This window comes from Megalops cyprinoides, chromosome 1 (genome assembly GCF_013368585.1).
Source record: "Megalops cyprinoides isolate fMegCyp1 chromosome 1, fMegCyp1.pri, whole genome shotgun sequence".
Classification (NCBI taxonomy): domain Eukaryota; kingdom Metazoa; phylum Chordata; class Actinopteri; order Elopiformes; family Megalopidae; genus Megalops; species Megalops cyprinoides.
Window position 1 is genome coordinate 47,521,257 of NC_050583.1, and position 11,721 is coordinate 47,532,977.

General features: G+C 43.2%; 1 protein-coding gene across 1 annotated transcript in view; it reads right to left on the reverse strand.

Annotated features, from left to right (window-relative positions):
- Positions 1-11,721, reverse strand: part of LOC118779877 (tripartite motif-containing protein 35-like) — a 49,241-nt gene that overhangs the window by 12,361 nt on the left and 25,159 nt on the right. The window lies entirely within an intron of this gene.

Here is an 11,721-nt window from a genome sequence, read left to right on the forward strand (position 1 = left end):
ACTCACAGGAGTGCTGCAGAACCATGGACACCATCAGCCTACTCACAGGAGTGCTGCAGAACCATGGAAACCACCAGCCCTACTCACAGGAGTGCTGCAGAACCATGGACACCACCAGCCTACTCACAGGAGTGCTGCAGAACCATGGACACCACCAGCCCTACTCACAGGAGTGCTGCAGTACCATGGACACCACCAGCCCTACTCAAAGACATGGCAGCAGCAGCTGCCGCTCATCACTGATCACTGTGGTGGCTGCTCGCTGCCTCATCAGTGTATAAAGTTACAGTTTCCTACACTTCTCAGAGAGGCCTTGGATGGTTCCCAGGGATTTTGCCACAAGTGCTTGTTGGTGGAGTTGGGAACTGTTCAGGAACTTTCTCCCTCTTTAGCTGAGAGGGATTTGTTTTCTTTTACTGACAGACAGGTTGTGGTTTGCCTGTTTTCTTCACTGAAGGGAAAGGGGAATAAATGGCCATTTGCTAAGTCTGCTTCCTTTTGATTGGGTTTCTTATCCAGTCACTGGTCATCTAGTGTTATGTAACCCCCATGTGACCCATCATAGGTGTTTTATATGTTGTGTTGATTTTAAGTTTGCGGTCTGTTTATGCTCTGATATTAAACGGAGAGCAGGACTCAGTCCTACCATTCATTTTACATAGGTGGTTTGTTTCTATGGGTTTGTGCCTGCACTATTTACATTATGTGAAAGTAAAATGTTTTTCGTCCTCTCCCCATTACTTACTGTACTGCACCATACCCAGCATGTTTGACCAGACTCTGAACTTCAGATTGCCCACATGTTTGGCCACATCTATCAGCGCCTCTGAATGAAGCTCTGGATCCTTCAGTCCAAATTGGGCTCTGTAATGACAAGCAGGAGTTTCTCAAGCTATAGTGTGAAGCAACTTCAACAGAAAAATGAAGAAAGGTGAGAGCCTTCGTACCTTCTTCTTGTGTTCTTGTAGGACTGAAAAAAACAGAAATCAACAGTATTATGATAAGGTGTAGGAATAGGGATGTGTGCATATGTGAGTATGAGTATGAGAACGGAATTTTATAGTTTCAAGAGAAACAACTATAAACAGCAAAGATTCCTGTTCATTGAAGAGCAGTATATTGACACAAAGGGTTTTTTTCATGGTATTCTATACCTGAACATTCCTTAAAAGCCATTTTCAAGCAATACTCCACTAGCTGTATGTTTGAAAGAAGCACTAGTCAATCTATTTGAGAACTTGGTAGGGCATGAATTCAAAGAGTGCGTAATTAGCTGTCAGTATTGCTGACTCCTGACTGTATGTGCCAGTAGGAACACCAGACTGAACAGTTACAGAAAGGCAGAAAACTGCAGACACCTTAAGACCCACATTGTTACAGTGGCTCACGCTCTCACACACAATGTTAATGTGCCATTTATTTAATATGAAACTGTTAAGTTCTTTGCCCCTCCCCCCCCCCCCCCCAAAAAAAAAAAAAAAATTATTGAATTTGAGGGCTCTAAAAGTAGGCAATGCATTCCATGGTGTTCTGTCAGACTCTGACTGGTGTGAAATACTGCAGCTGTTGGTCACATGATATCTTTGTTGTGTGTTCAACCAATAAGAGGTTTAAGGTTTAAGAGCCAATACATCAGAAAGTACAATTATTTTCAGCACACTCATACCATACATACTGCTATGACTTGGTAAAAAGTTGCTCATGTCAAGATGCACAGAGGGTAACAGTTCAATTTTTGCAAAGTGTTCCTATTGACAACATAAAAATAACTGATATATAACAGCAGTCCTAACATGTTTCATGTGTCACATGTTTCACATTCATGTGTGATACTCACAGTGCATAAACCCACAAAACTGCAGCTAAATCAAGCTTCTACCTTTAAGAAGGAGATGTCTTCACAGTCCATGGCCCTCTCTATAGCTGTAATTTTGTCTGAAAGGATGGAGGCATGTCTTGTGATGTTTTTTATCTTCTCCTTTATCATGTAACTCTTATGCTCCTCTTCCTCCCTCAGTGCAGCTAGTCTGGCCTCCTCTTCATCTCGCAGGAACTGATGGAGCTTCTCAAACTCTGCCTTTACCTGCCTCTCTGTGTTCAGGGCCTGACTCTGCAAGACAAAAGCACAATAAACATAAATTATGTTTCTGTGTATTTTTGTTATAGAGTTAAAATTTGTTCCCAATTGCTCTGCTCACCTTGATGTGTTCTGCTGCTTTCTTATACTCTTGTCTTACCATGCTGAACCTCTCCAGCTTTTCTTTCAGAGGATTCAGTGCAGTCTTGAGCTCCTCCTGCGATGGGATTAAGTGGTTATCAGTTGCTGAAGCACATTAATAAGAATTAAGATACCATAGGAGAGACTTACTACTAAATGAAGGAAACAAACCATTTAAAATCATAATTAAGAGTTCTCAGTTTCGAAACATCGACTTGGCATTGTTAGGAGTCCAGCAGCATTGTTCATTATTTAGGTAAAAGTCTGCTAGCTTGCAGTTGGCTCTTTTCTGCAGTTACCTAAAATTACTGAGTACATTTTGTAACTAGGTATTTTTTAGAGGAGTTGAGTAGGCTTGTGATGTTGAGAAGAAAGAGCTCTTTAGCTTTGCCAATGGCGGTCAACTTCACCTTCTTCCTATTCCGAATTCTTAATCAATACATCCTGAAATGATCCTGAAAACTGTGTCCATCAAATGCTTTTAAGTATCTGTTTGTGTACCTATTCGAAGCATGCAGTTATCTTTGAAATCCTGAGTTTGAGCATGACATACGTTTCTTTTTCTTTTTTGTTACTAAAATGTTCCTTTCTCTGTTTAAAATTCTCAGGGTGATTCAGATAAGCACATTGCGCAGACACAACATTTATCTTATAATATAAGTAATATATATATAAGTATATATATATATATAATATAAGTAAATATATCTCAGAAACTTAGCAATATAACTTTTAACCTGACTGTGATTTTCCTCCTGCTGTCTAAGACTGACTCATCATATTACACCTCGCAATAAAAAGTATTCCAGTTGGTGCAAGTTACAGCCAACTAGTAACCGATCTTCAGTACTGGCCCCCTGGGAAATGTAGTTTAAGGGCTATGATGCAGTGTAAGTAAAGGTCAGAGAAACTTCTGTGCTCACGATGTGTCATGATTTTGTTCATAAATTTTTCACTTAAGCTGAATAGGTTTCTTGAATGATATTCTGTTGTATGTAGAATTAGAAAATGAGATCTATTTTGAAATACACTCTAACAGTGCATATATAACAGAGATTGTAACCTTTATAATGTTCAATATTACACATTTTTCCATATTCGTAAGTCATTTTTGAGCATTCTCTTCCTGTTTGATTGGTAGATTCTGTCTCGATTTGGTAAATCTGATCAAAAACATCAATGCTGCATAGTTTTCTGATTTTTACATCCAATTGTTTTTTTTTAAAGCACATAGTTTACTAATATCACACAACTGAACAATTGGTCTTGAAATATGATACCTTCAGGTCATGTGCAGCCTCTTCTACTGTGCAGAGCTGGTGGCTTCTGTGCTTTTTTGAGGCGTGACAGATAACACAGACGGCCTCCTGCTCGTCCTTACAGAAGAACTGAAATCTCTCTCCGTGAAGCTTGCAGACATCCTCACCCCTCTCCCCGGCCTCGCTCTCGCCCCTCTGCTTCAGGAGCGACTCCACGATGTTTTTCAGAACGAAGTTGAGAGGGGGGTCCTCCACAGAGATCTCTCTCCCACAGATGGGGCAGTCCTGGGAGTTCCTCTCTTCCCAGTACTGCTCCAGACAGAGTCTGCAGAACCTGTGGCTGCACTTCAGCAGCACGGGGTCCTTGAAGACCTCGAAGCACACGGAGCAGCAGAGCTCCGGAAAGGAAGCTTTTGCCGCCATTGCAGGGTCGGCCGCTCTTTGTTCCTCGCTGACTGGATGCTGCGTCCTCACTCACCGCCTGACTTTTGCTTTAACTCACGAGAGAGCCGCGGCGTTACTCACTTCGCAGGACAGAAATAGAAGTCTGTTTTGAACTCGGCTTTAATTACACTCATGCCTCACCCTTTGAACTCCCAGCACTTAGCTGCGGCCAGCTGACAGCTAATGAGCCTCACAGCTAATTAGCCATGTTTCTCCGTCCCATGGGTCACAGATTTCATAAGGTTGCTGCCCGTGCCCAAAACCTACACGTCTGAAGGAAACAGAAACACACAAAATTGCAACCTACCCCCCTCAACAGGTCAGCTGCCTGCAAACTATCGATAGTCTGCAACAGCCATTCTGCCAACTACCTGTCATTTCCTCTCACAGTGGGAAAGTATCACTTTTCTCACCTCTGTGTCTTGTGGGAATGTGTAGAGGGCTTAAGCTGCCATACACAGAGTGGCATCAGATAAGAATATACTTACACATCGACCCAATGGCCTCAGCCAGCCAGGACTGGCATGCTTGGTTATTAATTATGATGCTACTACAATACAGCATGCACTAGGACGAGGAGAGAGAGTTTAGGTTGAATTTTATTCATATTTTTCTCTCTGCAGATAACAGGTATCATGGTGATAGGAAGAAAAGTGGGAATGGAAGTCTCAGTTTTAATATAACTGGGAAAGAGCTCTGTATGATGGAGTAAATTAGAGAACAAACCTAACCATGTGCCTGTGTTTCTGTTTGAGCATCTGTTAATGAGCCTTGGCTGTGGGTTTTGATTAGGGATGGTAGTGTAGCATAGTTGTAAGGTTGCAGGGCTTGTAACTAAAAGGTTGCTGGTTTGATCCCCTGCTGGGGCACTGCTATTGCACCCTTGGGCAAGGTGCTTAACCCACAGTTCCTTCAGTAAATATCCAGCTGTATAAATGGGTAACATGTAATGTTCATGTTTTTGAAAGTGTTCGGTTTTGCTTGGCTTCCTTTTTGAAGTGTAGATGTTGAACATGCTGTCTCTGCCTCATGGACTATGGCCTTTACCTCATGCCCAAGGTCACATGACCCACAGACCACACACTTCTGTCGATCTGATTGGCTCAGCCGCTGTTTACCAACAGCCAACTATGACTGTACATGTAGAATCCAGGGAGATGGCTCTGGACTGTAGTCACTCAGGACCAACCAGGGCTGACCCCCTGATCATCTCCGTGTGATGGCTTTTGGTGAGTGGAATGTAACTACATATTGCAAGAACTCTGTTAGATGCCTGCTGTGAATTAAGATTCAAAGATGCCTGCAGAAAGAATGAGTGTCACCTCGAGTTTGAAAAAAATCTCTTTTGGTTGTTAAAGTGCAGTAAGTGGTAACGGACCGATGGTCAGGGAATGCTGGTTTGGGTCCCTGATCTGTGGAATGTAGAAATGTGTAAGGATTTAAATGTCATTCTGTTATGCCTTCAATGGCAATTAAATGTGCTACTGAACAACAACAAACACCTGAAGAACTTGCAGTACCTCCCTGAACCACTTGGTGTCAGGAGTGAGCCTGTCATGATGGAGGAGGAAAGAAATGTGTTTGAGGAAATAATGCTGAGCAAAATTCTGTACAGATCCACAGATCTTAATATGTTGTGGATTGCTTGATGTAATGACGAAAAGCGAATAAACCATCTGGGTGATTTATAGATCACTAAAAATACTGATCACTGAAAAAAATTAGCACGGTATGACACCCTCAAATATGACTGCCTAATCAGCAATTTCACTGCAGGGGATTAGCACATAAGGGCTCCCATACACTGCCAGGGAGCTCTTTTTTACATAAGAGTCTGCTCCAGAGCTGTGATTCACTCAGTGAAATATCACTACTGATGAGTATACTGCTGCTCCATACCTCCTGACCCCCCACACCCCCATCCCTCGAAAAAGGAAAGATGAAGCATAGGGAAGGCTGCTTTCCTGTCTCTCTCTCTCTCTCTCTGTCTCTGTCTCTGTCTCTCTCTCTCTCTTTCTGTCAGTCAGTCTGCCCTCTTTCCTTTCTCTCTTTCCCTGTCTTCATATCCAGGTTTCTCTCTCTCTGTCTCTCTCTCTCTCTCTCTCTCTCTCTCTCTCTCTGTCACTCTCTCCCTCATTCTCTGTCTCTCTCTCTCTCTCTCTCCTTCTGTCAGTCTGCCCTCTTTCCTTTCTCTCTTTCCCTGTCTTCATATCCAGGTTTCTCTCTCTCTCTGTGTCTCTCTCTCTCTCTCTGTCTCTCTCTCTCTCTCTGTCATTCTCTCTCTGTCACTCTCTGTAGCACATACACTCTCTGTAGCACAAACAGCAGCTGTGGCTGCTGTTCTGAGCAGGTCCACAGCTATAGCTAGCATGGCGTGCACAGTGGTGTGTGCCTGGAACACGAGTGGGTGGCTGTGAATGATGAAGGTCTCATTTCTCAGGCAACGTCATGTCCCTGCGTGTGTGTGTGTGTGTGTGTGTGTGTGTGAGTGCTACAATAGATTTACCCAGCTGTGAAATGTACCAGTATTTGTTAAATAATATAGTTCTGTGCAGTACCAAGCTGTTGGTTTCTTGGTTCTGAGCAGTACCATGGGTTACTGTACCGTGCACAGTGGGTTTGTTCGGTTCTGTGTGGTGCCCAGTGCAGCGGGCTTGCTCGGTTCTGCGGTGGTTCCTGGTTGCAGCGAAGGTCAGGGATGGAGGTTTGGCTGTGCTATGCATTTTCAGCAGGGAGAACACTTCATTGGAGAAATGATCTGGCTTTTGCATTAATGGCTGATTCTCTCACAGTTTTCAAATTCCATGGGAACACCTCAATGTCATTGACTGGACTAATTCTTAAACAAATTTCCAAATGAGGTAGAGCTCCTCTCTTGGATCCTGAAGTCCTGACATATCCTGATTGGTCAATCTGCATGTCACACGTTGTCCTCGCTGTGGCAGACCAACTGGCAGGCCATCAGGGCTGACATCTGACACCCTCCCACGTACAATCTGGAGGTTTCCAAGGGAAACACCTTTGGAGCCTCCAGGCAAACTTTGCATTCGACTTCACCGATTGGCTCTTGATTTGGCTGGAACTGTGTGGTTGGCAAAGTGTTCTGCTTCTTTCAGCATTGGTACAGTGTTCTGGAACAATCTGTGGCCTTGGTTTTTTTCTTGCTGATTTGCTTTGTTTTTTTATTTTTGGTGGATATTGCACATTCATAGAGGTTATGTAACAGTGTCAGAGAAAGGACTTGACCGGTCTAAAGGGGTGCCAAACCATCTGCCCACCTGACTGTACATGATCTTCCATAAAAAGCACCAGTTAGGGCCTGGATAATCCCTACTTTAGCTCCACCGACTCGTTTCTATCCAGGATCCATTTTTTCAGCAGTTTCCCCTGCACAAATCCTGCTGTCATTCACAAGTTGCAAACCCTTCAGTCATCACAGGGCAATTATGGCCATGTCCTTGGTATTCTATATGTTTTTGTGAGTGGCACAGGCCAAATATCAATTTGACTGATTGTTCATGAGGTCAGATAAGGTTGTATTTGACAGGTTCATGACAGGTTCCTATAGAGTTACAGAGAGAGAGAGAGAAGAAAAACACATATGAGACTGTGGGGAGGTAAGGCAGTACTGGCTTCAGAGCAGGGAGACAGGAAGTAACAGCCCCAGTGCAGTCTGGGAAATGAAAAAGAATGGACAATCAACTATACCTTCTCACAGCTACTGTCTCTTTCTCTCTGTCTGTTGCCCTGTTATTTTCTCTTTCAGTCTCTCTATTGAATTCAATTCAAAATTAGAGGATTATATTCAATATAGTAAAGCTAAATAAATATAAACAAGCTGATGAATATATTCAATGGTTAAACACTGCAAGTATAATGATGATAACAGTTACAGTTGTTATACTCTTATTGTAATGTCGACCATTACCATTGCTATAACCAGTTTTAGTGTTATAAATTAATGAAGCTGTAAACAAGATTTGATTTGATCATCTTACCTGTCTTTTTGAGCGTAATTATGCACTTCGTTTCAAGAATGCTTGGTGGAGACTTTGTCTCTCTCTCACTAATGGAAGCACTTCAAAACCTATTATGGGTTGTTAGGCTCGAGCATGCTGTTTTTGTTTTGTCTGGGATACTTGTTCCAAAGGCTGTGATGTACGGAAATAATAAACAGCTTTGAGAATTCGGGTTTCTTCATACTCGGAGACTCCCCTGGTTGCTTACATTAACCTCTAATAAAAACATACATTGGACCTCAGCAGAGAGGAATGAATGTCATTATAACCATGCTCTGAAGGTGGTAACCATTGCTTTGCTTGGTCTCCTCGTTCTGAACCTGAGTCTGGAATAAGTAAAGCATCTCATAATCCCTGCGGCGCAGCTGGACCCACACCTGGACCTGTGAACGAGGCATGTTTTCCAAACGCGTGTCCATCAGTGGAGCACCTGGGACACCATACTGAGAGATCCCTGTCTATGCATTACTTTAAGGTAGAACCTATGACCTTGACCTGATAACCTTAGACCTTGACCCCCATCACCAAGGAAATGCTCCACTCTGGCCCGTTATGTAGCCTATGTAGCCTAGCGACAGGATAGCTAGGCTAATGTAATGTGAAACATTAGGACTGTCACCTTATTGTGCTGTGTACGCTGAAGTAAAATTACCTTAGATTTATGCAGGATACTTTTTATTGCTACAGATTTGGTCTTGATGCCATCTTTCCGGATGGTGCTGCTTGGATGTCGGAGCTCTCACTTACTGCAAAGTGAGAGAGGGCAGGTGAGAATTCACCTCACCTCTTCAAATCTTTATGCTTTTATTAGTCGCTGAATGCTGATAAGGTTGTTATGATTGCAGCGTTAAAAAGCTGGAGGCAAAAGGTGATGTAAATGCCCAGCCACAGATACCAAACTGTTCTATTACTAGAGTTGTTTTTGACATTTGTTATGGTGCTCAGTATAGTATGCATTCTGAGCATCCATTTGACCCACTGAGACCCTCAGTATCAGAGTGCCAAAAGAATCACACTGTGCTGACACTGGTAAACTTACTCCTGTGCAGCACTGTAGAGAAACAGGTAAACTTACTCCTGTGCGGCACTGTAGAGAAACAGGTAAACTTACTCCTGTGCAGCACTGCAGAGAAACAGGTAAACTACTGGACTTGATACTGCTCAGAACTAGACTACCTTAGTAAACACTGGTATATTTCACATCTGGGTAAACCTAATCCAGCATCACACTGTGCAGTCACAGGCAAACCTAATCCAGGATAGCACTGTGCAGTCACAGGTAAACCTAATCCAGGATAGCACTGTGCAGACACAGATAGACCTAATCCAGGATAGCACTGTGCAGTCACAGGTAAACCTAATCCAGGATAGCACTGTGCAGACACAGATAGACCTAATCCAGGATAGCACTGTGCAGTCACAGATAGACCTAATCCAGGATAGCACTGTGCACATACAGGTAAACCCACTGCATTATGAAGTCCAGACTGTCCTCAGAGAATCACAGAACTACTGGCAACCAGGTGGACATGCTACAACCAGAGAACAGGAAATCAACATGGTACCACTGCAGTATGGAACCCCTCAAACAGAACCACTGACTAACCCACTGGACCAGAACACCAGGTGCTGTAGTGTTTAACTCCTCGCCTCTCTCTCCTTTTGCTTCTCCTGCACACATGCACTTGCGCATACACACACACACACACACACAGAGTCAGTTCCTAGTACAGCAGGGAGTACAGGGAAAGCTCCTTAGAATCCTGATGTTTTTCCCTTCTCCCATCCCCAGCCTTGCCTGAGTCAGGACTCGTGTAACCAAAAGCCACTGTCAGCCATGAATAACAGGCCCCTCTGTGTGTGCTTGACTGCAACTTGTCAGCTTGTTGGAGGGGGTTTTCTCTTTTTTATATTCTGCTTTCACACTCCAACTCCTGCTTCTCTGTTTGCAGGCTCTAATGATGCTGGAGGACTGCTGGCGTAGCTGAGCTGAAATTAGTAGCTTGTGTGAATCCTGCATTAAGCCAGTAGGGTAGCAGGTAGCAATGCGGTTACAGTGGTGACGTCACTCCCTGAGACTTGGCTAGCTAGCATTGTTGCTGATAGAACTAGGGCCAAATTGCCTTTAGCTCAGCTGGTAATAGTGCTGGCCACTAGGATTTAGTCGTGTGATGGGAACAGCGGTTTGAATCTCATTCACAGAGGTTCCAGCTGCTCTCAGATTTATTACACTGGGACAGGTCTGGTGTTTGTCCAGGCCAGAATGAATATTTAACATTTCTTTGTAAAACCCTTTAGGTGACCACTGGAAGTGCAGGAGCAAGAAAGAAGTAAATAATTTTTTGTTATAATTGAAAGGACCCAGCATCAGCTGATTTTAAGTAAAAAAAAAATACAAAGTCCTTTGTTATAATCAAAATCATTTTATGTTAACCAGTCTAACCAAAATGGTTTTGGTTCTAACCAAAATGACTTCGTGCAGACAACACATACCACATGGTTACCGCCAGAAACATAATTAGCTAAAAAGAAATCTGCTGCTTGTATGTGATGCTCCCTAAAACTGTTTTTCCCCGCCACCTCTGTTTCCTGCTTGAGGGAAGTCCTTCGCCATGGCATGAGAGCTCTCATCAAGAGCAGAGGGAGAGGAGAGCGCCACGCCCGTGTGCTCGAACCCGAGGTGATTCACTCTTTCCTCTGCAGTTTGCAGGCTCTTGCTGGCCACATCAGGACTGCTAAGGGCACAACGACTGCTGATCTGGTCTTGGCCAGTTTTCTATTGTAGAAGAAAAGTACCATCAAAGGAAATGAACTGATAGTCATTTTTAAAACCTACACACACACACACACACACACACACAAACACACATACACACAGCTAGTTCTTGTTACAGTAAAGCTCACAGGCAACGCTCCTGTCAAAGTTAATTCAACCAGATGAAAGTGCTGACACTCAAAGAGCAAGTCAAAGACAAGTGACTGGAGCCTGGAGCCTGGACTTGTGTCCTAAACACCCCCTAGAGGAGGTTCCTTTCCTTCTGACACCCCCACATCTCCAAAGTGACTCCTGAACAGTGAGCAGTGTCCAGCTGGGGTGGTGTGAGGTGGGAGGGGGGGCAGCGGAAGCAAACAGGTAAGTTTAGTAAACCAAATTCATTTTTAGAATTTTAGAACTTGTCTGATATTACTTTTCAGGTGGTGGTCTGACTGTTTGTTGACCACTTTTTGCCCTCCAAAGTTCAAATCTCATCCTTTCTGCTCTGTGACAGTTTGTGTGTGTGTGTGTGTCTGTCTGTCTGTCTGTCACAGTTTCAAGGCAGAAATTGTGATGCAATGGCAAAGCATTTTAGAGGGAATCTCATAGTACTTTTCACCCCCTTAACAACTAACCTGTGTTACTGGGATATATAGTGCAGACAGATGAGCACAGATGACTCTACTTGTACTGAATAAGGAATTACTATTACTAAAAACTATTTAATTTATTTCTGGTTCATTTAAATATCATGAAAGCCCCCCCCCCCCAGCAATATGTGACAAAGTGTATTCACTTGAGGCAAGTACTCTGTTAATTTATTTATTAAAGTATTTAATTATATTCATATTGCATACCAATTCCATTATTTACCCACTGTATCACTGTTTATCTTAAACTTGAATGAAAATGAACAAATCCTTTAAAGTAGCTAACTTAAGGTATAGTATATTTGACTTGCAGAGGCAAGTGCTTTTTTGGAAGATGCAGCCTTCTTCGGTGGATGAGCGCAAAGAGCCATTATTG